The sequence below is a fragment of the Ceratina calcarata genome, unplaced genomic scaffold (assembly GCF_001652005.2).
Source record: "Ceratina calcarata isolate Rehan_Ccalc_2016 unplaced genomic scaffold, ASM165200v1 scaffold48.2, whole genome shotgun sequence".
Classification (NCBI taxonomy): domain Eukaryota; kingdom Metazoa; phylum Arthropoda; class Insecta; order Hymenoptera; family Apidae; genus Ceratina; species Ceratina calcarata.
In genome coordinates this window covers 2,593,987-2,620,543 of record NW_017172225.1, presented here as the reverse complement: position 1 = coordinate 2,620,543, position 26,557 = coordinate 2,593,987, and the positions used below count along the sequence as shown (strand labels likewise).

The window sequence follows — 26,557 nt, the reverse complement described above, 5'->3', positions numbered from 1 at the left end:
ACTACCCACAGATTCGGATATTTACGTACCGTATTAACCGAATATTCAAACTCCAATAATCGAATTCAAGAAACAAACACTACTACTAAAATAGCCTAGCACGAGGATACCCATTTGCTATTTACGTCTTAGCGAAACGAGATAACACGAGAACAAATAGATAGCGATTAACCACATGAATATTTATGCTTCGTGATACTAGAAACGTACGAAAGTAGCTGGTAAATTGTTCGAATGAAACGCGCGACACGCATGTATTCTGAGGGAACAACGTTTAAACGATACAATATTTCATGTGCACCGATTTGACAGAATCGTGTAAAAATATTTCTTTTGAAGTGCATTTCTGTAAAAGGAATATATTCTCATCGTACGTAATCCAGAATTCTCGCACGATATTCTACCGCCGGGGAAAGAGTACCTCGAGGAATGGCGGAAGCAGATTTCCTTCTGGCGGTAGTTAGACAATGGTTATATCGTCAAGGGAAGATACGGAAGGGAAGATTTACGATGGAAAAATCCGGCGGATTTCCTCCGTGTCGAAGACGTACAGTTGGCACCGTGCATTTTCAACCCCCCCAGGCCGTCCTGCTGAGAGGGTAGTTTCCGAAGGGCAGATTCGTGGATACTTACGAGTCACCACGTGCGTATTTCGGTGGTGATTGGTAGAACGCAGACCAACGAGGGAGAATCGAAGCCAGCTCTTTGTCCGAGCCATCGTTCCAGACCCAAATCCCTCCGACCCCTCGAACGACCGAGACTTTTGTTCCCGATGTACATTCATCTCCGTCGTGACTTATTACCATTTTTATTCTCCCGACGATTCGCGCACCGATTCGTTTATTTCCTTACATAAACCATAGCCGTAATTCAAAAATAGAACGAGAGACGCGAACGCTTTCTTTTGAAATAGAATGAGATTTACACGACGCGATGTGGAGTAATTTACGAATGGTCCTCGAGAAAACTTGGACAAGCTCTGTGCCCGGAATTACGTGCGCCACCGTTATTTCTTGTCGAAAAGTCGCGACTACCATAAGTTAGCGAATCAGAAAAAGGTATGACTTGCTCTCGCCAGAAAAGATAAGCTAACGCGTGAGGAGAAGAACTGCACGAGTTCACGCGAAACGATGATCGAAATACAGGACGAATCATGTTACTAATTTCTTATAAACGAAGAATAACGGATATAACGTACTGCAACGAGCACTACGAAGATGTTTGCCGAACGTCCACGCAAGGTTAATAAAAAAAAATGACGCTTTAAATTGCCGGTTCCGTGGCCGGTCTCTCGGTTTCTTTTTACAAATTAACGTTGCTTCGTAGCTCTGCCATAACTGGACTGCACGTTTCAGTGTAAAATCTCATTTTACACGAAGGCCTCGCACATTTACAGAACCTCGTAACAACGTTAACCGACGCCACTCAGACCGAAGTCCCAGCGCATCGAACAAAAGGTGAAGTTTCAGTCAAGGTAACGTAATGACGCCTTACATCTGCTGCGAGAACCTTGTTCTTAAAAGCATTGCTTTTAACCCGGCCGTAAGTGGAGAGCCGAGCGCACGACACCTGTGAAAGCAGTTAATAACGTCTCCTACACACGTTTCGGCCCTATTCCATCCTCACGTATCTACCTCCTTTAATTTCGCTAGATCTATTACAGAATTACTTAAATTTTTTGCTTCCTACGAATTGGCCCGACGTCGATCCTAACGAATCTATTACACAGATAAAATCTCAAGTGAAATGCTGTCTAAAAGTCGAGAGTCTCGACTCGACCAGCTTTACGATTTGCCATCGAGCTGCAATGCAGAGTCAGATGATTAAATTGATACACTTTTAGAGCAAGGAACGAGCATTCTCATCTTCTAGCAGTTCCAGGAACGAAACAGCGACGCAACGCACATTTATGAAACACTTTCATCCGAGGCCTTCTGGCTGCTGGCCTTTTGTCTTCCGCTTGTTTCCCGTATTATTCTAGCCACCGCCGGAAGTGCAACGCGTGCGCCGGCACAATGCAGTTGTCACCGTCTATGTCAAATCTCTGTTCAATTTAAACCAACCTTCTCCGACATAATAGCGCGATACTTCATAACGAACGTCACGGTCATTGTGTCCCATTGTGGTCCGCGTAATTATTTCCACTCTTTTCCCGAGTGACGCGATTAATACGCTCGTACAAACTCGAGCCAAAAATCGAAGTCAGATCGCTGTGCGAATATTTAGAGAAATATCTAGTAGGAATTGTAAACGTCCTCGATGAAAAAATGGCGGTAAAGGATGAAAGGGAAGTAGGAAGGTCCGACAATATCCGGTAGCGGGTTTGACATTTTGATTGATAGGAGTAATCCACTGCAAATCACTCGAGTGGCTCAATTCCCTAAACCGTCCGCGTAGTACCCGCGACAAACCACTATTAAAAAGCGGTTCGATCCGACGTTTCCACCGCAAACGTAAACCTCACCCAAGCCGAGCGCGAGAACACACCGGCGTGGCGTGTTCGTTCGATGCGCCATAGTTACACGTCGGTGGCAAACAGGAGAAGAGAAATGCTTTTAACGCAGCGCCGTAACGAGCCTCAAAACGCGTATATTCGCGCGCACGGCCGACGCGTTGCATTGTCCCGTTTACCAAACTTCGCTGTCTCAATCGATCGCCNGTGGAGAGCCGAGCGCACGACACCTGTGAAAGCAGTTAATAACGTCTCCTACACACGTTTCGGCCCTATTCCATCCTCACGTATCTACCTCCTTTAATTTCGCTAGATCTATTACAGAATTACTTAAATTTTTTGCTTCCTACGAATTGGCCCGACGTCGATCCTAACGAATCTATTACACAGATAAAATCTCAAGTGAAATGCTGTCTAAAAGTCGAGAGTCTCGACTCGACCAGCTTTACGATTTGCCATCGAGCTGCAATGCAGAGTCAGATGATTAAATTGATACACTTTTAGAGCAAGGAACGAGCATTCTCATCTTCTAGCAGTTCCAGGAACGAAACAGCGACGCAACGCACATTTATGAAACACTTTCATCCGAGGCCTTCTGGCTGCTGGCCTTTTGTCTTCCGCTTGTTTCCCGTATTATTCTAGCCACCGCCGGAAGTGCAACGCGTGCGCCGGCACAATGCAGTTGTCACCGTCTATGTCAAATCTCTGTTCAATTTAAACCAACCTTCTCCGACATAATAGCGCGATACTTCATAACGAACGTCACGGTCATTGTGTCCCATTGTGGTCCGCGTAATTATTTCCACTCTTTTCCCGAGTGACGCGATTAATACGCTCGTACAAACTCGAGCCAAAAATCGAAGTCAGATCGCTGTGCGAATATTTAGAGAAATATCTAGTAGGAATTGTAAACGTCCTCGATGAAAAAATGGCGGTAAAGGATGAAAGGGAAGTAGGAAGGTCCGACAATATCCGGTAGCGGGTTTGACATTTTGATTGATAGGAGTAATCCACTGCAAATCACTCGAGTGGCTCAATTCCCTAAACCGTCCGCGTAGTACCCGCGACAAACCACTATTAAAAAGCGGTTCGATCCGACGTTTCCACCGCAAACGTAAACCTCACCCAAGCCGAGCGCGAGAACACACCGGCGTGGCGTGTTCGTTCGATGCGCCATAGTTACACGTCGGTGGCAAACAGGAGAAGAGAAATGCTTTTAACGCAGCGCCGTAACGAGCCTCAAAACGCGTATATTCGCGCGCACGGCCGACGCGTTGCATTGTCCCGTTTACCAAACTTCGCTGTCTCAATCGATCGCCACGAACAGTGGAAACAAAAACATTTAAAAATACTACGACTAACAGGTCGTTCGAGAATAAGTTCAAAAAACAGATAATTGAAGGTTTCTATCTGAATAACTCAACATCGACGGAGTTCGTTCTTCTTCGTGTCAATTAAGATCGACGTCGCCCATTGAATTGGCTGAAAATATCGGCTCGCGTCGTTCGAGTCGTCGTCCTATAAAAAGATTTTCGAATCGCTCTGATCACGATCGACTGTGGCGATCATTAATAATATAATGGTACGAAGTACAGGAAAGATCGTAGTTACTATGCCCCAGAATTTAACTAGTTTTATGCCAATAAAAGTGCGATTGCTGCAGGCAACGAAGACCAGAGCGGCCTAGATTTTCGCCTTTCCAAACAGGTACTCGACGACCCGAAAAGTTTAATATAAGAACGAAAAATCGAACGGCGTAAACGCGCGTACTGCACTATTTTTGGCAGGTTATCGAAACAATTAATTGACAAAATTCATGCGAGAACTCCGGCCTTATCCGTCTCGTGTAAAGTGACAAACTTTTTAAAACAGAAGAGGGACAGAGGAATTTCTGGAATTTTTACATATTAACGATATAAAAAAGAAAGGTAGATGATAGGAGGCGACTATTATGTTATCAAAACGAGAAATTCCTGTTGGTTGTTGGGGAACTGGGAAGATCTGCAGGTCGTAATAACGGCGTAAAATAAGGGTCCTCATAGCGGCCATACCTGACGAGAGAATGCAATTAAATGCAACGTCCAAACCGGGAAATGCAAAAGGCACTTCCTGGCTGCCGGTACGGGGTTAGAACGGGGTGACTCCCGCGAAATATAACACGGCCGTCGTGACAATAAATAATATCCCGTTAAAGGGTGGGTGGACAGTGGAAGCGATGTTTCTTGTTCTCCCTCGTGCGCTGAACGCGAGTGCGTGACGGCTGTCGCCAGCATTAATTCTCCGAGATTAATTACACTCATTAATGCGCGAGGCTACGTCTCCGAACGGTACGACGACGATCGTGATAATCGATTCGGGTGACCGTTGAAAAGTTCATCGACCGATCGCGCCGCTTTCACTGTTCTCCGTTTCAAGGGAAAAGGGGGTACAGAAAAGTACACGAAGTGGAAGAGCTTGTCTGTGCATTGAGAAAGATATTCAATATCGGGGAAAGCGTTTCAAAATGTTGACACATTTCCAATATTGTTCCGGGCGTAAAAATGTAAAATATATTTGTAAGTACGTTACGGTTGAAAAACGGAGAAGCGTACATTGTGCATATATCTCGGTCCAATAATTCTGTGATCTGACTACGGTATGAATTCTGAAGCGCGGTAAACTTGAGAGACCGACAGAGGAGGAAGTGAATAACCCTCGGAGTAGCAAGACTCGAAACTTCGATATGAACTGACCTCAAAACACGGCGAGCTGGGAACATGAACATGGAACGGAAGGGTCTCGATACGGGAAAATCTCGGGATCCTAAAGATGAATTACGGGGAATTACCAATAAAGGATTCGAGGAACCGTGGCACGGCGGTGCAGTCTCGATAAATATTAAAACGTTATTTCCCGCGGGAGAATTTGTTGATAAAATTTTTAACGAGTAGATGACACGGTGGTTGGAACGGTCGGCTTGGCCACTCTGCACAGATTTCGCACGCTGATTACGTTCGGTGAAGCCGACCACGTCGACGATATCAAAAATATGGAAATAGAAACGGGATCCGCGGAATAATTTTCAAGCGCCATTGGAACTCGACCAATGTTTTTCCCATCGCTCTTGCGTCGAATTTTATGCCCGACTACCTTTCATTTTCATTTACATCAATTCATTTAGGAACGAAACGTGATTCAACTTACAACGCGTACAATAAAAAAATTCATTAGCATTTCCATATTCATCGAATGCTTTCGCGATAAATCATGGCGCTCCTCGAACGATTTCATCGATCCATTTTATTTTGTTTGACGGAGAAAATGGAATTTCATTTATTTTTACGACGAGTAAGACGAGAGTTCGTCGAGTTTCAATGTGGGTGGAAGCTGACTTCCTCCCGAGTTGCGTTCGTGTAAACGCACTGAGCGATCCGGGAGAACCCTTCCATGATTACAGCGAGGAGAAAAATAAAAAGGACGGAGAGGAGAAGGTAGGCGTTCCGGAATTGTGACCTATAAAAACTTCCTTCGAAACTAATAGAACAAGCGACTCGGTAGAAACTTGGGTGAAAAAATGGCTGTACGTCACTGCCTATAATGTATCGACTCCCCCGATGTCCAGATATTCTAACTTCGCGACACCCAATTAGTTTCGCTGTAACTCCCACATCGATTCTCAACTTTACGTTAACTCATTTTCCTCACATACGACCAGAAAACATCTCGCATGATAAAATTATGATTTTAATGAAACTTCAAAACGACAGACGTGATATTCAAATCGGAGAGACGACTAACTAGTAATTAGATCTCGGCTCTTGTTTTATAATTTGTAGACGAAAGAGCTCTGACTACCCTGAGGACGTTCCTGCGAAACTTCGATGAATCGTACCTATGCAAACTATGCTCGGATGCAAACTAGAACATAAATGACAGACCGGTACACGAATTTACGATTACAGTTGACAAATAAGCTGAAGAACAAGCATAAATTAGACTCCGAAGTTCCGCCTGATGTTCAAACGAGATTTCTCTGTTATTACAACTCCGATACGTTCTCGGGATCAAACACACGACTATCTCGAAAATATCCGTCGTCTCTCTTCGAAATCCATTAAAAAATATATATATCGTTCGTACTGCTAATAACAGAATAATCTCTACTGATCGCGATTCGTGGTTCACCCTGTATATGTATATCGAGGAAAGTTCGAAATTAACTTCGCTCCCCGGTTTTCCTGGTATCCACTCGCGTCCAAAAAATTTCAGTCCAGTCACGTACGCTTTCCACCGACTCATCCGATTTTTACCTTCGGCCCCTCACACAATTACCCTGGCCTACTAACACAGCCTGGCTGCCCGCCCCAGCTGTATTCCTCGACCCTGCACCGGGTGTGTTCGCGTCATCGTCGGGTTCACCCTTCAAATTTACCCGAGCTAGGGCGGCAAACAATTATCGCATTGTTCGCGAAAATGTATCGATCGGTCTTTGGTTCTTGTATCGAATCACGAGGCGCACGAGGGAACACGCGATACAATCGTCCCCGGCCGCGGAAGCTCGTTAATTACAGAAAATAATTGGCCGGCAGCTCGTGGTAGACGTCGAGGTCGTTCGTCTGGCACCGAGATAAGGATTCGAGACGACTCGAGTAGCGAGAGGGTTGCCGAATAAAAGAGGACGGCGTACCATTCGGTTGAACGCAAGGGGCAAGTTTTTCTCGAGTCGAGGGAAGCGGCGATCGAAAACGACGACGGGGGAGAGGGAGACTGAAATTCATTTCCCTAATGGAGGAAGGAATATCGCGTCTAACGACGCCGGGAACTAAACAACCCTCGTGGACTTATCCTTCTTTACCGTCGGCGCGGTGGGATCAACTTTTAGGCAGGCAATTTCCGGGATGCCTGGGAATTTGTTGAAAACTGTCGAGTATAATTAATAACGGGCAAAGGGGCGATTTCACTGGATTAGTGTCGCAATATTCTCGGGTATTAATAGAGACGGGAAATATGTGAGCCATAAAGTAAAGTTCATCTATCATATCGCAGAATTTACAAAATATTCAAAGGTGATCAAAACGCAATGCGACAAGATTGGAATCAAGTAATTTCTCGATTGAGTAAACAAAATATTTCCTGTGACTCACTAGGAGTTCGGAATCCGATCGAATAATTTTGATTCTCTTAACGAGAGCTCGGTAAAACGATTCGAGCAACAAAAATAAAAACGATCGTATCAATTAAAAAAACAGCTGATGCGATTTCCATTGCTTTTACTGTTCGAGCTAAATAAACGAAGGAATACAAAATAAAAGAGTAGTATATTCTACTTTCTCGTGTTGCGGTGAAATATTCGTAAACAACGAGAAAGAGAACGTTGGGAGGGAAACGCAATCGAGAACGATGCAACAGAAGTATTACGGGTATACGGATGACCACCATTTCCTCCAGAATGAAACTGAACGGCGGGTATCGTCGTAAGGACGGAAGATAGCAGCCGAGCAGTTATCCCCGGAGGAAGAAATTGCTTTCGGTTTTATCACGCGGTTACAATTGATATAGATCGATCATTCTCTTCCAGATGAATTATTCTCCCACGGATAGAATCCGACCGATCGTTCAAGGTTCGTCATGAAAGTCAATACGAGACTCATGTTTGTAAAACTACCTGATGTGTTAATAATTATTATATATCTCGAAACATTTCCATGTATACACAACGCGAGCCATCGGGATAAAAAGACTGTAATGGGTCGATAGCTCGAACAGTACCGTTGAAAATGACCTCGTCCCGTGACCCCGAGGCAACGGTGCCCGAGGGTAGCGGGTTCGACCTCGACGCTTCAACGAGTTTTTCAAGTCGTTGGTGAACGACCAGCTGATCCAGTTTCCGGGAACTTCTCGATTCTCATTCCAGGCGAGTTTCTCCAAGAGCAACAAAAATGTTTCGGTGCGTCTAATCGGTTTAAAGCACCGAAAGATGAGAAAAGGTGCCCCGAAAAAAGTTTCATTGCCTGTTACTTCGGCAACAAAGTTCAAACGCCTCCAAGTTTTTTAATAAATTCCTCTCAGAGGAGGTCTTCGACTTATCAACAGTTTCATTTTTCATCGGAAACGAGAAATCGATTACGCCAAGATCTAATCTTAAATCGCGTTCCACTTCATTTATTTGCATCAACTTCCAGTTTCAATGAGAGATCTGGAAAATTTCGTTCCGATCCGCGACCTTCTTGTTTTACCGAGAGACGTTTTATTCGTGCCACTCGCACCGACGATCAGCGTTATTTAGAAAATTATCGTCCGAACGCGTCGATCGATACTCGATACGAAACTTCAACAACGATTACGAACCGAAAGACACGAGTGGACCGTTGTAGGTATCTAAAAGTTCTACTCGACGAAAAGAAAGTCGAAAGGAGAAGAAAAAACCGAGGGAAAGTTTCGTTTCTATTCATTCGAAAGAGCGAACGGGGTCGATAAGAACTACTGTTAAATCGACCGGTTACAGATAACCGAGAGCTTAGCACGTAGCCGGAGACTCGCTCGCAACCATGTCGGAACGGAGGATAATAAACAAGCACGAAGGTTAAATTCGAAGGCAGTCTTCCGCGAAATAGCCTGTATCCCGGGTAGATACAAAGGCTGGGAAAAGTTTTCGAGGGAATCCTCATGGTTCCCTGCTTCATTTATCACGCGCCTCGCCGCCCGGCTACGAATAATATCGAGCGTAAAATAAACGATCCGGTAAAAGCATCTGCAATCATTGATAATGTCCGCGAAATCGTCGGCCAACGACGTTACGTATTTCACCGTCGACGCATTTCTATCTACCACGTTTAACGCCGCGATTTCGTGTTTTTTAAAGAAAACCGGAAAGACAATTTCGTTATACACGATTAGACCGCATATTTTATACATTTACGGATAAATTCAATGCCCACGACAACGGATAAAATTATGCGAAACCTTACGATGTTCGACTGAATAAGAAATTGCCGAGATGCATCTTCTTAAACTGATGGAAATGCTTCATTTAACATAAAGATCACACTGCGTTCGCGTTCGTCTTTTTTAAAGGACCCCTATATTTTCTGATCAGTCACGACGTAATAAACACGTCGTTCTACGTGCACTGTAACAGGGAGACTAATTAGGAAAAATGTACTAGTTGGCTCGGAGTGCCTGAAGGCAGAACAGCTTCCATAATAGAGGAGGGTCGAAATATCGAGCGAGCGTCAAAGTTTACATGCTCCAGGCACGTAGACTAGTAAATTGATAGAGATTTGATGAGTTAAGTAAACCCTAGCCGTACAGTGTTCGACCCCTATTATGAAATATACAATGCGGCACTCACTGTAAGCTACTACAATATCAATTAGTACCGCGACTCGAACCGTTTCCATTAACTCAACAGAATTGCGCACGGAGAATAAAAATGGGTAATCGATCTTCGCGGTGGACGCTATTAAATTTCACGTGACCGATCAGAATTCTTCGGCACCAGAACAACAAGAATGCAAAAACACTCGATTCAACAACCTGTCCCTGACGACCTATCGGTTCGGTTTCGACTTCTGGATATGAAAAAGCAGCGGCAATCGGCGACGTGAAAATTTATTAAGACAGCAGCAGGAGCATAGGAGCGACAATGGGGTGGCGTTAAGCCGGCTTCACGCGTGGCGTCTCGACAATAGGCACCAGCGATAGCCACAGGGGCGAGAAGGGGGGCATTGTTCGAGAGGTTCTAGTCGGTCGATGAGCGAAACTTTGTTGACGCAGACCGAAAAGGGGTAGGGTACGGTTGACGACGACTACTGTGTGTAGCGCAGCGCGTGCTAGTAGCCACCAACTGACAAATGGCTCTGTTTACAATGGGTCCTCGGAGCGAGCCGCGAGCATCAGCGATTGTGCGGCCGCAGCAGTTAGAAACGTATAATGGAGAAAATCCCTCTCGACCGGAGATAAGGCTCGCTGGCGCTAGCTCGCTCGCTCCGGGCGTCTTCGATACTCGAAAACGACGACCCGTTTCCGCTCTGTTCCAGACGCAAACATCCGCCGCGCCCACTCTCGACTTCGCGATCATCGGCCCCGGTGAAAGCCCCTCAAGGCTGTCCAAAGCTCTGGGGAACGTTTGCACGCGTACAGCGCGGCTCGCGAAAGTATTTCACCCTCATCGGAGAACCCTTTCACGGATCTGTTGCACGCGTCACGCAACGCGCGCGTTGGTAAAACGTGGAATTAATTCGTAAACGTAGGCGTTGCGAGATCGCATCGTTACTTGTTTCACAAATACTTTTCCAAGCCACTGTATACACTGGCCAGTACTCCCACACCGAGAGGGATGTTTGTTGTGTCATGACCCTCGATACGTTTTACGAATCTAAAAGCTAGAGAGGTGAGAGTGGTGCTTTTACCATTTCACCAAGAGGGTAGCAAAAAAACAACCATGTTGCGGCTAAAGGGAACTGCCCTTTTCGCGTTACGGAACAGCGAGGTTGAGTAGTAGAGAGAGTAGTCCAACGGAATTGGAAGATTTTCTTCTCGCACTTAATGGATCGTTAATCAGCAGATAAAACTCGTACGTCAAAGACTCGGTTTAATTCAACGAAAGAATCCAAACGACGACATACGACTTCTGCATACAGTGAATGTACACAAATATAATATCGAGCTTTGTTCTAAATAAAGTAAAACCGAAAAGCATAGAATGGTTGCATCGAGTCGGTCACTGCAAACCCGCGTACCATTTCGTCCGGTCTCAGTTCGACTCGAATCCGGTTTGAAACATAGAAATATCTGCAAACTGTAAAACGAAATGCAAAATTGAATGAACCATGCACACAGCGTTCGGGTTCGTGCGATACCCGTCGAAGTAATTTTACTACGGATTTCAGACAATTTAAATTGTCTTCCGCGGATGAAAGAACATTATAGGAGGACGCGAGACCTACTTTCCCGTTAAATTACTATCGCGCACTTCACCTTTAGAATGCAATTTACCGGGAATATAAGTCTCCCTGATATCGACGTGTAATGCACCTCCATCCGAGGGATACGACTCGATCCATCGAACCGCAGCTCTATCAACAATTTCGACGTTCGGCGAAGATTAAAAGAATGACCAAACTGATAAACGGAGTTTGTGTAACGATCGGCTTGCGAATCTCATGGATTTAGCAGGAAACGAAGTAAAGCATGTAACAGAAGGTTTTTAATGATTTAACTCACTTTACAGCGTATGAACATTACTTTGTACAAATTCCGTTATGAGATTTTAATAGCCATGAACGAATACGATAAAAAATTCTTGAATAGGCTTTTGAAGCTACGCTTTTATAGCGGGAAAGAATTATTAAGTTTTTATGGAGCATAGATTCAGCGAGGGAAAATTCGAGGGAGTAAAATCTGTATTGGATGGAAGAAGATCCTACTTAACATCGCGGCGTTCCAACTAACGTAAAAATGTGAATTCCCGTATAAGCCAATACGTAGATACAGTGAATAACTCTGACAAACTTGAAAATCGTACGATTCCGCTCTTCTCCGGAGAGGTAATGTAATTTCTACCGTAACAACCGCTTCGCTTATTCAGAACTTTCACTGTGCATTTTACTCGAATTATAAACGCTTTTATTTAATACGCTTTGATCCAATAGGATTCTAACAGTAGAAACATTTATCGTGCTTCTTTGTTCTGATCGATTCTCTAACCAATGGAACGAAAGAAGCTAATTCCGATTAGTCGAATTTAGTTAGATAATCTGATTCATATCTGCATCGACATCACAGACGTTTCACATGTAAGAAAACTTTCGCTGAATGTCGGAACTCGTTCAAACGTATAATAGAATATCGTCGACTCTGATTGCAGATAGAACTAATTTGGCTATTCTGATAATCATATTCGGAGCACGTATGGGAGGACAATGACGAATGCCGGAAGGAGGCTGCATAATTGACCAGAAATTCGAACAATTAAAACAAACTTTCCCGTCGTTAAAGCATCTCGTTTCAGCTGCCTCAGCAGGAGCTAACCGTCGAAACTTCGCCCATGGAAAGTATTCCAACTTCCACGGGCGTTCGATCCGAAACCTTTTTTGCTCGAGATAAACCCCACGCACGTTCACCGATACGCTTTGTCGTGCGGGACAGTGGAACGGTTTCGACACTGACTTTTCGGGTGAATTTTCCTGGTGGATGAACTTGAGAAGCATTGAGAAATTTCGATTAAGTGATATCGAAACGAGATCTTACTGAACCAACGGACGTGTTATATTTATGTACATGGAACAGAGGAGGAGACAGATAATAAAAGTGTTCTCCCGTTTTCACCCTCGACCGAGCTTCTTTCATATCTCCCGGGGAGGGCAGATCCCTTCACAAATTATGTAAAATCTCTTACCGGAGAACGAGGGTATAAACGCACACGATACCCGGCGTTTAACCTCGTTTCAACTTCCAGCGAATTAACTCTGGCTACTTGTTACCCATTAATCGCGGGGTTATCAAACTTCAAACACACGGGATATAACGTGTCGCAAGTTGCGGGACACGCTGAATCCCCTCTTTCAATCAGGAATCATCTTGTCACTCATACAAATTTTAGAGGCTGCTCGTTTTTAACCGGCCTCAATGGGGACATAACGGCAACACGGTCCGCCTAATGCGAAAAAATTCACCATTAAACCGGCGATGAAAGAAGTCGATGAGGAAAAATGGGAGTCCTCGAAAATGCTCGCGGATAGTTCCATTCGCCTTTTTTTACGTACGAGCGAGAGACGAAGGAATCAATTACCTCACGAGTCGCAGGTTCGCGCAATTAACCATCGAACGCGAATTTTACGGCTCGCTCGTGGATAGCAACTAGCAGAAATCGAAATTTTTTTCACTCCGAGCGAACTACAATATCGGAAACGGGCGGTGGGAAAGCGCTAGAGAGAGAGGGGGACCGGGGGTAGATACAGAGAAAGAGAAACGAGAGAAAGAGAGGGTGGAAATGCGCTCGATGGAGCGCGGTTCATTTTAAGCGCACTGATTGATGAACGAAGCTGCAACCAATGGGCTCCCAACCCACTGGACACGCCTGCCTGACGAAGCTCGCTTCTTGAAAATTGCTACCGAATCTCTTTGCTGCCCGAGCCCGAGAGATCTGTACTTCTCAATGAAAACGTGTCCGCGTGAAAGATTCTGCTTGATCATTTTATTCCTGGCGAGCCGTACGAGAGGCACTACGTACGGACTTAACACGGTTCGCTCGAAAAGAATCTGGTTGGTAACGCGCAAACTGGATAGAATTGTCATGAGAAAAATAGAGTGGCGCGATAAATTTCCTCTGACTCTGAATTCGAATCATTGCGGTTCACTGGGTGCGGTTCATTTTCCGTGTTGATTAATGGAAGAACTTGGCGACCTACGAACCTCAGCAAGTTCCCTTCCTCCGTCCACCACCCCTGACGGTTTCGAACCGTCGATCGAAGAAGCACTTTCATTTTCGCTGTTATCTAATCCGGAAATAAGAACGAATAGCGCGCACTTTTATCCAGACGATCCTTCAAATACCACAGATTCACAATTATTGTTTCCTAGGAAATTTATTTTAAAAGATACCGACGTTACGACGAATTGAGAACAATAGCCGATTCAATTTTACCGGAATAAAAATCGAACGGACGACAGATCGTTGACCCACGAGTCTAAAATCTAATCGTCGAGTTCTTAAGTCGTCGCCTAACACCCGAGCGAACCCTTCCGCGTTCTTCGAGTAATAGGAAACATTAACACGCGACTGTTGAGTCACTCGAAATTAATTCCTCCACCCACGCGTTTCGTACTCGACGTGCGTCGCCCGACAAAGGGTCACGGATAAATGATTTTAATAGAACAGTAGCTGAAACGAGACTCCCGAGACCTGTCGTCGGCATCGTGAAAGAAGAAAGGAGCTAAACACTTTTTTTCCTATTGAACCTTTTACTTCGGTTTAAAAGTATCCGGGTAATCAACGGTACGATGATCCAAGAAGCGTGCACTAAATATTACGGTTGAATAATATTATCGATGGGATTTCGCCGAGCCTGAAGGTTGCCAGTTCCTTTTATTTTCGTGCTTCATTAAAGAATCGATTATCCATTATCTCACGCTTTTTTTAATAAAAAGTTTCATAGAAGTCTCGCTAGGTAAATCTCGCTGCTTAGAAAATACTTTCAAAGTTTGGCTGCTTCGCGCTACCTCGTTTAGAGAGCAACACATGGTACCAATTGGAATTGCAACCGTAATTTCCCTATTTAATTACGAATTAAAGGGCCCAATTAATAATCACTGATCTTATGACCACGACGCAAATTACTCATACGTATAACGACCAATTACGTTTACCCATTACGTCGTTCTACTTATTATGTAATGTTTATCGCTCTCGAGAGACCACTGCTGACCGTGCACATTACAAATGCAAATGAATCGCTTGCATTGTTCGCATAATACACGTATAATACCACGTGCAAACAGTTGGCCCGAACGTTATGAAGGTAAAGAAACGTATAAAATATTTTTAACAACGGCCAACGATAAACCATTCCTATCACTACCCTGAGATCAATTCTGATACGAAACTCTTAAGCTAATCACTCGCGTCTGTGCGACCCTGATCTACGTATAAATCACTCGATTTAAAAAAGTATATCACAAACGTCTCTCTTCTAGCTCGCAGTGTATCACCTCTAGGCATCGCGTACTTTATCAGTAGTTCGATACAAGGAAGATCGAACTCCGTGTTACTCACGTTTCCTTCTCCTGCTTCGGGATGCCATCACAGCCGCTCTATCGATCGGTGCGGAGACCCACTAGACACTCGCGCGCTTGTTAATAACTAATTCGATATCCGTGAAACTCAAAACTTTCTGTATATCCCGATCAAAGAACGAAATTAACAGCGCGATGTACTCGGTGATGTACGCTGGATTGTACGTGTCCGAACTGAACTTTCAATTACCCTTGAAACACGAGTACCCATTTATGGGATCTCCCCACTCCATCGACGCCCAATTTCGGAAAACATTGTTTTGGTATGCACGTTGTCCCCGCGATTTTGTTTACCATCGACGTGCTTCATGTACGAGAGGCATGAATTTGATACTTTTTCAAAGCAAATATTTTTTCACAAATCGTACAATGTATTTTTATCTTATAAAAGGAAATTAAATACACGAAATGACGTTCTCCTGTTCTCTTAATTATTTCGAGACTCTGTTATACACGAACATCACTGATTAACAGAATGATCGGGTCAAAGGAATTGAAAAAGTTCTTACGTTTTCCTCGGGAGAATAAATAATAGAGAAAAGTCTCGGGTATAAAAGAACGCCATACGAAGAGCAAGGAGAGATTTTCTAAGAAATTTCATTTCATGTCCCTCGGCGTTTTTTCTGTTACTTCAAATATCTATTCTTTCCCTTACATTTTGCGAGAAGCTTGTTAGCCAGCGTATACGGCTGACACCGTGTACTTTATTACCACACAGATAACACGACTTTTACCGAAGGTGTTAGGACGACACGGCCGCAATTGCGGTCTCCACGTCGCCAAACGTACCATGGTTGTGTGTCAGGTCGACATGCTAAACCACCGAATTCGCTCTCTGAACCACGATCCACCGTACTTGAGGATACGTCGTTACAACAACGCGTACGAAACTGGCGGATTCTTTCACCGTAACAAGTACACTGAGACGAGCGATCATTCACTCGTTTTATCAATTATTTCCCATGATTTCGCGATTACATCGAACGGATTTCAAAGTAATGAACAGAGAGACAGATCGGACGTTACGACAAAATATGCATTAATTACTATATAGGCTCCAGATTTTATATACAGAGAAGTCGTAATCGTAACGTAAAAAACCGCAGACAGATGAGAGATGTAATTAGGATTTAGGGTAATGCGTTGAACGATAGGAGACTCTTTCGAGGAGTCTTACCTGTTCTGTTGTTCGTCGACAGTGACAGACGGGAGGGTTGTTAGACGTTGGACGATGCAACGGGGTTGCTCGCCCCGTCGCGATGCTCACCGGCCCTCGAACCGCTCGAGAGCGGCCAGACCCTCTTTCGCGTCCTTTGATCTGCCAGCAACCCCCAAAACGAGCACTACGCCATGCTCCACGGTCCTGTTCAATTCTACCCCTCCTGCCTCCTCCTTCGGCATACGCATGCCAAGAATTCTGAAAGCAGCAACGACGCACACAGGTGAAAACCTGATGCCAAAAGGAATCCTCTTGAAATGCGACAAATTCGTGAAAGAGGAAATTCGTGAATGGCGGAAATAACATTTCCGAGATAGAGATAAATGGGGAAGTAAAAGTAAAACATGATGCATTCAAATAAAATATTAGACCAGTGATTTGAATTCTCGTCGAAAATCATTTGTTATACGTTTGTATTATGAATCATATTGAAAATGAAATAATTTCAAGTGCACCAACGAGATCTATAATGAACGCATCGCCGTTTCATCACATGTAATAGAGTGATAATTGCACCGTCACTCAATGTCGAACAATGAAACTATATTTGACGACAATGTCAAATTAATAATTCCCATGCGAAATGAGACCATTTTCATTATCAAACATTCTGCGAAACTTGATGAGACGAAAAAGTTTATTGATCTTTACTCAACGAATTGCGATCTACGATAATCTAATATGTTTCATCGCTGCTAATGCTCAGTGAAAGAAATTTCAATATGTCTTTTTCCTTAAGAAACCCGTCGCATAATAACTATTATTAACCCGGCCTTTGTGTGCCATTTCATTATTCCGTTAATGCTACAGATCTCGTTAATATCCACGTGGGTCTAGCAGCCCCGTGCATCGGGACAAGCTTGTAATAACTGTCAGGTGTCGAGACGTAATTACCAGCGGCAGGTTGCGAAAACGACATGGGTAGGTCTCGAGCGGAAGATTTGTTTTGTTACGCGGCGGGGAACGTGACAACGAGCACGTGCACTGGAACGTGGGTAGCTTCGAACAGCAAATAGACATCTGAATCATCGCAGCGAATGATAAAGGATTTCATAACTACTATCCATCGACGAGTGTTGAAGTTTAAAGGGCTTTTGCGATTCACAAGAGTTTCATTACTCTCGGAGCCACGTTGTCTACCACGACCGCTGTTAAAGGTGCGTTGCACGGATAGATGCATATTTTGGTAAAATCGTGGTTCACCATCTAGTTTAACTATCAGCGACCAGGGATCGGGGATCGACATAAATTCACGCAAAACCCAAGCCTCGCATGTTTCAGGCATCACGCGATATACCATGCTTCTCATTAGACTCTACCATGTTCTTTACACGAGCCGCGACAATTTTTTTACCCGGGCCAAAACCGTGCGATCTGATCGAAGGAAAAATTAATAACGCCGTCATTATCATGCGAACAACCGTTCTTATTGTATGGTTTCCTTCTTTCAAGTGCAATTATAACACTTTAAATCATCTCGAGGAGAACGTGGGAATTTTAAGTGCTTAGTCGAAATCACTGACCTATTAAAAACCTACGTATACTCGATCCTCTGCTTCGGGATCTCTTTATATTTAACGAAAAATCTGCGTACCAATTAATTTCATTTTCTTAATTGAACTTTGTTAGAGGTCGAGGTTTAAAATAGCACGGAATATTTCATTCAACGGGATTGAACCCAAAATACAATGAATGATAAATGTTAAATAGAAAAGTTAGATTGAGAAACAGTAGGATTGATAATATTGTCCACCGGTTTCTTTTGAACGTCGCTGAATAATTCTTCTTCGTCTCTCGACGGAGGAACAGGACCAACCTGGGAGGAAAGAATAAAAATTGGTCCGAGGGACGAAAGAAAAGGCTGTCTGTCTCAATTTCTTCTCCACCGTCGCAGCCGAGCCGCGACAAGGGAGGAAGGTGGTCGGTTCATCTGGAGGTCCAGGACCTCTTTCGGTTAAGAACGTGCTCGCTAAACGACGTAACTTTTATCGGTGAGCATCTCGACTTTACAAACTGAGTTGTTACAAGGAGGAGGGCGACGACGCGGGCCGGCCTCGTCTGATGGGCGCGAGGCTCTAAGAGGTTCGAAGTCGTTTAAACTTCCACGAAGGTTTGACGCCGGCACCACTTACACCGAATCACCCCGAGCATCGTTCCCGGAAAAAATAAACTGAATATGGCCATCGATTTACGCAGCTCCTCGCGCGTCGAGAGGACCTCGATTTTCCGACGTCAATTATTTTACGTGTCTCAATACGTTTGACTGTCAAACAGATTTTCCGAATCAATAGAAAATCAAACTCATCAGTAATGGAAATAGAATTCGGCAACTACCGCGAGCTTCCCAGTACGTCGAATTAATATTCGATTCGCCATTGCCAATTTTTTTTAGCACACACTAAAGCGCCGACTGATGCCCGTACGCGATCTATGGTACACTTTGGTTTAATCTACGAATTCGCATGGCTCGGGCCGTGTGCGATTCAATCAAATCCTTTTGGGTATTTCAATATCGGCCGATTGAATTTTAGAGGGGAAACTCGGACGGATGCCGCGCGTTCGCCTCTCAAAAACTCATATCGTTACTCGACTCGGTTGAGACTTCGAAACAATAGCAATAAGTTTCGCGTTCCCCAAGAATTGTTCTACGTACTGCGCGATAGTTTTACGACGATTCCAAAATGTTTCAAGAGTGTAGACATCTATCGTATTGAGATCTAATCGAATCGAGTGTCGGACAATGATTCTAATACTAATTTCATTCCATTCTACTCGATTTGCCGTGAGACTAACAGGCGAAACTAAACGACCAACATATTTCTTCAGCTGCCTCTGACAGGGGATTAATAAATCCCGCATGAGAGACGTTAACAGCGTAATAACAGAATTGTAGCACAGATAATAACGAGAGTCTGACGCGACAGGCGAGGTTCCTCCCACGGATGACAAAAATATTTCTTTGGCTTAATTCAACCGACTGTGTGTACGCGCAGTGAAATTCCTAATGGCATTAAGGTCTTACAGGCACGTCCTAGACCTGTCTGAAGATATTTCAACCGGGCCAGGATAATTCATGACCACATCCTGCAGAACCGGTAATATTCCTGGTTTTCCCGTGACACCTTCCACCATGTAAATCACCCCCTACCCGTTCGCTCGACGAGCCGACTGTATGCCAGAGGTGTCGGACGTCACTTTTCGGAAAAAAATAATTCGCAAAATCGCCTCGATCCAGACTCGGGCCTTTTCCATTAAAAAGTTTGATTCGCCGATATCGGGGATTCATCGACGATAGAAAACGGAAGTTTCTCATTCGAAGACGGACCGAGGGATATCTACCGCGACGTTGGAACGTCGGATACTCTGTCAGGGAAGCCCGCCTGACGGACTATAAAGCACGAGAGCCGCATAGCCGTTTCAAATCTTCCGTTCTGCTCCGACAATAATTTATCACCCCTTTTCTCATAGCTTTTATTCGGATTACGGTCGACAGCTATTCACCCGTTCGTTCATCTGTACTAATTGCCCGAGCACTACGCGAACCACCGTGTTTGTCACAGCTGAGAAATTCCACCGCGACTCACTCCGATCGGATCGTGTATTTATGATAAATGAATTGTCAAAGTAACATTGATCACGTCCAGTCTGCGGATTTTATGCATTTATCTGCAGTAAATGTAAGGGCATAGAAATCTATGGTCTGATCACAGCTACTTCGGAATTCATTTTCTTCATCGGAAAAGATGAGATCGATCGAAATTATCGTTTAATCGATTTCACGTGGAATTTAAGAACTTCGTAATAAGTCATTTCTAAATTGCGCTGTTACGCTGAACAGAGGTGAGATCCTGATAGGGACGGGAGAACAAGGTAGAATGGAATGTTGTTGGAATACGGTACCCTCGCATGTGCGACGAGTACACACCCCCATAAAGCACATGTATCGATTTCACGAAAAAGAGGATAGTGATATCACTCTCGCCTGGTTTGAGCGCCCTCGTACTCACACCTAACATCGATGTAACGCGTATACGTGCGAGGAAAGCACTCTCGCGAAAGAGTATACGAAAATTGAAACTGAATGAATTCGCTCCATGGAGTTCGGATCGGAGAGGAAAATTAAAAAGAAACTTTCAGGAAAACAAGAACAACGTTACGGTTCTCTTGTTAAACACAAAATTCTATAGATGGTGAACGGAAAAAAGAGTTGTCGATAGTTTAACAAGCCTTTGATAAAAGAGCGATCGGTACACGAGGCGACGTTTTTCGCCGAAACGGGCTTCCCAAAGGCAACGTAAATTCCGTTAAAATTTAATTAAACCCGCGTTGGCTAGAAAATTTCACGCGTTGGAACTCCAGATGCGCGTCACATGTAAGAAATTCTAATGTCGGATCGGTGTTCCCGTCCACGCCGCATGTACGCCGTAATTAGAAACAGAAATAGTTTAAACGCACCATAAAGAAATTCATTAATGCACGGCAATTGAACGTTCCATTAAAAAAAAAAAAACAAGCCGTGTAATTTCCGTCGGAATATTCAATTTAGCCCCGCGGGGAAACGTAAACGTGACAAACAATAGGGATGCTTGTGTCGCGAAAACCGCGTTGCCCCGCGTTAACTTACCGCAAATTGCTCGCCCGTTGCGTTACAATTTTTCCTTCGAGTTAATTAACTGATCCGGTTAAATAGAAATCTCACGGCGTAACGTGATTCAAGGTACAAAGGGTGGTTCGTACAATTGTACTGTAAATAAAATAATAATATTTGATCGTCTCCAAAAGCGATTCCGAGATTGCTCGCCCGGGCGAGAGCGCAACCGTTTGAACTAATTTACCAGGGAGGAGAGGTTCGTCCTCTTTCGCGAAAAATGCGTATTTTGTTATTTCGTTTATCGATCTTCGACCGGGCGGGAGGGTAACTGCAAAGGAAAGCACGATACTTTGTTCGGTTGTCCCAGAAACGGGGAAACCTTTCCACGTTCCCTGAAAAATGGGGCATTGAAAAGTTTCGTTTTGCCGCGCGATTCCTTATTTTTCGATTTATTCGCACAAACCGTGGTACCAAAAAGTATTCTCATAAGGAAATAGCATAAATTCGTGGTCGCTGCTAAATCAGCCGAAATAAAGACCGTCTGTTTGTCGAGCACTCCGCAACCGGGAAAAAGTTTTCTGCTAACTATTAAAACTGTCTAACTTCGATCGATCTGCTTGCCTCGAGCTTCATGTTTATAAAACATTCACAGCGAGTCAATAAAAAGTTATTTAACAGCCAATTTCATTATAATAAAATACATTCTGGCTCAACAGACGAGAATAGCTTAGAAACCCTTTAGAAAGGAACTGGAAAATGCGTTCGCGATTCCTATTGGCTGTCGCAGAAGAGATCTAAACCGGAAGTTGCAGAAGAAATATAGTGCATTAGAAGGAGACAGTAGATATGTATTGAAAGACGGTTTTCTTACCAAATTTCGAAGCATTTACGTAATTAATGTTTTTTATCCTTATAACAGTATTATATGAATATTAAGAATATAAGTAACGTCATTTTAAAAAGTCGATACGCGTGATCGAAAAGATCATTGAACAATAGGTGATTGTCAAATTCCTCTATTCATCCAATACACAAATTCTACGTCTTTGTACTAAATAAAATAGAATCACGGATAAGGTGTACGAATAATTATCAACAATCAAGTTGTAACCTGACACCTGCGTGTACCTTTTCCGCATTCTTCGAACGCGAGACAGAAAAGAGTCCATAAGGCGAAAGGGTATACTCGTATACTTTCTTTGTGATAGAATTATTCATCGTGAACAGGATTCGTTTGGTATCCAAAGATCATCGAACCGAGGCTATATCGGAGACAAGGCTGGTTGGTTCGCCCTCGGCATTTGCACAACGCGCAGCTATTACTCGCTATCGAGATGAATTATCGGAACGCTTTGAGGAAGCTTGCATAGGTGAACGCGATTTATCGTTTGAACAACGATGCGGCTCGTTCGTTCGCAATATCCTAATGTCCTATCGAGTGTCCTCGCGGTAAAACCTGGTCAACAGAGCCGGTGGATTGCGCGAATGCTAACTCCGGAACTATGCGTCCTACGTCCATTCGTTGTCCAGCCGTGAATGCGTCTAGGAATGACGTAATTTCAAGGCGCGACGCCGGTATTTCAGAGGTATTTGCGAAACGGCAAGTTTTTGGCCTAGGTGTTTCAATTTGTCACAAGATATTTCATACTTCTTTAACAAAAGTGAAACAAACAATTTTCACGAAAATCCCATATTTTCTGTACGGAACATGAAGGTTCGAAACTTTAACTATTGTTTAGTTCAACTTGTATTAAAATCGTACATGTTTTGCAAATGCTATCGAGCTACCTTAAGAAAGGAAGCTGAGACGATCGCACCCGTGGAAAACATGTGTTGATTCGCCGCTTGACGACAAGGATCAAAGTTGATCTTTTCACAGTCCCATAATTCGGATGGCTCCTGAACCGTGGAAGTTCCAAAGATGAGATGTTGACTCTGCAGAAGTAGCTGTTACACAAGCTCTGGCTTGTTCGCGTTTCAAGAGCTGCGAGGATCTTCATAAATCGCTAGTATTAAAAGTTGAGGAAAAAGGCAAAGGATCAGGGGACGCGCAGAGATCGGTAACAAACAGGGGAAACTTACGAAACTTTTCTAATTATGGTAGAATTTCACAGTCGGCTGAATTTGGCTGGAGTTATAAACGAATCTTGCGATTTAACAGAGAACGAAACTGCAGTTCGCACTCTCAGTTATGTAAACCGTCGTTCGGACAGCGATTTTATCTTCGACACGATCGATTCGCGTTCTGTTCGGAATGATTTAATGGATACATGAGTAAAGTTTATCAAATGTTACTGGACAACTCTACTATATTTGCACATGAAATTAAGCAACTCGCTGAACGCTTTGAGGACATGTCTTAGAAAACTCATGAAAACCGCTGATAGAACTTATATTTGTATGACTCCACTAGTGATGTTCGGAAGTTTCAACGTAACGTAGATTTTCATCCGAACAAACATGAACTTTTGACCCGGATCACATGATATAACTCTTACTACATCCCGAAGTGTATTTGAGAAAGCAAATCGAGCGTCTACAGGGAACGATATATCGAGGCTGAATCGTGTTACGTTGGCTTTAACGATGCGAATATTTGTCGACTAGCGGAAAGTTAAACTGGATCCAAACGATACGGCTTGAAACGAGTCTAACAGATCCTGTGGAACAGTCAGAAAGTCATTGCCGTTACTTTACGCCGTGAACTAACTTTCCAGCTATGCACAGAATAACGTGTGGCGAGGGACAGAGGCTAGCATGACTGAAAAAGGAAAGACCGAAGATTCGTTCTTCCGTCCGTCGTTCCGATCACGGTAATCCGATCCCGTTGTCGAATTATCAATTAAGCAGCGATAATGAACTGTACGGTAATGCGAGGACAACCGCCGACTGGTTGGTGCAATCCGGGACGCGCGGCCGTGATTACATAAAGCTAACGAGACCGAGACACGCTCAGGAGAGAAACGACACTCGTTCGAGAATATAGTCGATGCAACGATGCGTTAGATTCGGCCGATAATAGCATTTGAACCGTACAATATTCCGTAGCCGACGTGTGTCAATCAACCAGCGGATCAGGCACGGGTAAATGTTTGAATTGGAAATCGCCGAACAGGGTCGTTAACCCCTGTGGAAAATAATTTCGCCTGTCTGTGACGCGAATGGAAATAGCAGGAGCCCGGCATCTTGGAGCGCCCGGAATTGACAGAGAGATAATAACGTATTAAACGCCGGCTGCGTTTTTTTTACGCTTCCCCTACCTGCCCGTCACTGTTTAATTCTGTTTTATTCCGACGGCAATATTTGTAAAATAAGAATCGAACTCTCTATCGGATGTTCTCATCAAACAAGCTTTTGTTAGGTCCACAGAAACCAGACGGCTATAATTGAATTTCATCCGTGGATAAATCGAAAAATACAAGCTGCTCCTTGTTGCCTTTCAATTAATCCGTGTTTGGAAATCATTCCGTGCAATCAGCGCGTGGAACGTGTATAATAAACGCATCGGTGAACTTCAGTTTTAAATAAATTGAAAACTATCGAAGGATCGGCGGCTAGTGAGAAAAACTAGAACACGAACCAATTTTAACCGTGAATGAAGACCGATGCAGTAAGAATCCTATTTAAAGTCTATTTGTATTTTTATGCTTTTCGGGGGAAACTCAATGATCTCGTCGTTCTGTTGGGGGGAGAATCGCGACTTGAGGAAGGAATCCAATGGAAGGTAATGTCGTTGGGGAAGGCGTCTCGAGAGAAAGAGAAGTTTAGCTTCAACCGGAAGGGAATTTAAGAACGTGAAATGATACGGGACACGGTATACTCGTTCCGCAACGTTCAAGAAACCTGCAAAACTCCGGCCCGTGATAACCGTGCAAAATAGTTTCATGTGGTCGAGTACATTGCCATGAGCGTGGCTCGTATTGCTGTTAAACTGCCGGTGCAAACAGGTCGAGGAAACACTTGAAGAATCTAATAATGGTGGATGGAAAAATAACTCGCCGCTGTGCGAGAGACATTCGGGCCAGAGTCGAACGGCTCTGTCAACTAGCGAAATTGTTCAAGCGCTTCTTAGACGTCTGTCATAGAATTTGTTAGAACGTCTCGATCAAATATTTCTCATACCGTCCACGTGTCCAGGAAGATCGGTAAATTTGACGAACCGCAAATGGTCCCCAAACACAATTAGGAAAAGGTTCGCTTTGATTCGGTGAAATAAAGTATTCCCAGCGGGCGACGAAAGAGGAGATCAAATACTCCCAGAGGGAATCGAGGGCGGAGATGAAACGTTTTCGAGGAAGAGAATGCACCGCGGAACCGTCTAACAATAAGTTATCGCTGCGTGATCAAAATTTGTCAAGAGCACGGTCGGTGGAAAAAGCCGAAAAAGAAAGTAAGATTTACTCGAGCGCCGCGCGGCTTCGGGAAGAAAAATTAACGTAAAAAGGCGAACCGAAAGGAACAAAGCATTGTTTAGGACTCGAGAGGCGAACCGGTCGTCTGTACATATTCGTAATAAAGTAAAATACGGTCTCTCCCGTCCTGGCATCGCTTTCTTGAGTTCCACTCTCCGGGGACTTCCACTATAATTTGAGAGCATCCACGAAGACTCGAGAGACTTTCTTTCGCGGCCGTACTTTATTTCTCACGGAAATTTCCCAACTTGTTCATTAAAATTCCACGTGTTTTACGACGTCGACCAACTTTCTTGGCCGACGAACTTGTTTCATTACTCCCCTTTACGACCCGAGATTATTTTCAAAATTGGATAACATGCTTGCGTCCGGCTCGATCTGCGGCCGTCTCGAATTATGGCAGTACCGCAGACTGATGTTCGTACTCGTCAAACATTTCGTAATGAATCTCGTATGAAAAAAGAATTTCTAGAACTCATTCGACGATTCGACACGCAAATTATTTATTCGAACGGCATACGAGACGCTGTATTCTTCAACCGTTTCGCTAATTCCATTTTTTTATCCGGGACATGAGATCCTCCTCTGAATCGCAAATGAGATTTTTATTCTACGAGATTTAAAATAGCTGACATTTATACAAAAACACGCCACGCAGCGCCCCTATTCATATCTTTTGATTCCGGTATTCTTCGAAACGATCAATAAAATCGACGAGTCTCTCTTTGATTTTTCTCTGGCTAACCGTCGAAAACAATGGGAGATGAAGAACGTTCGTTTCTATAACGAAATTGCCGAGGGTAATCCGTTTCGTCCGCTGTGTGCCGGTATATTTAGAATCGGTAAACACTTAAATGCAATTCCAACAGAGACTCGGGCAGGACACGGGGATTATTAATCTCAAGACAAACGTTGCTAACGAAGGACGAGCCGGGTTATGTACATAAATGTAGGGACCGCGCAAAGTCGGGATTGTCTCGGTAAGTAATCGATCTCACGAGAGCGGGCATGTTCTTCGATGGGCTACGAAATTTCAAACAAGGTTCCCTTCCGATACGGTTAAACCTAATTAAACGGCGTCGTTGACTCGATCACACGTTCTTCAAGAA

At 44.0% G+C, this 26,557-nt stretch overlaps 1 protein-coding gene across 6 annotated transcripts in view; it reads right to left on the bottom strand.

Moving 5' to 3' along the window:
- rho-5 (rhomboid-5) overlaps positions 1–26,557 on the bottom strand; it is a 143,767-nt gene that overhangs the window by 111,789 nt on the left and 5,421 nt on the right. For all 6 annotated transcript variants that reach the window (XM_026815782.1, XM_026815783.1, XM_026815785.1 and 3 more), the window contains exon 2: positions 16,404–16,643. The gene's annotated coding sequence lies outside the window, so the exon portion shown is untranslated. The remainder of the gene's footprint in view (positions 1–16,403; positions 16,644–26,557) is intronic.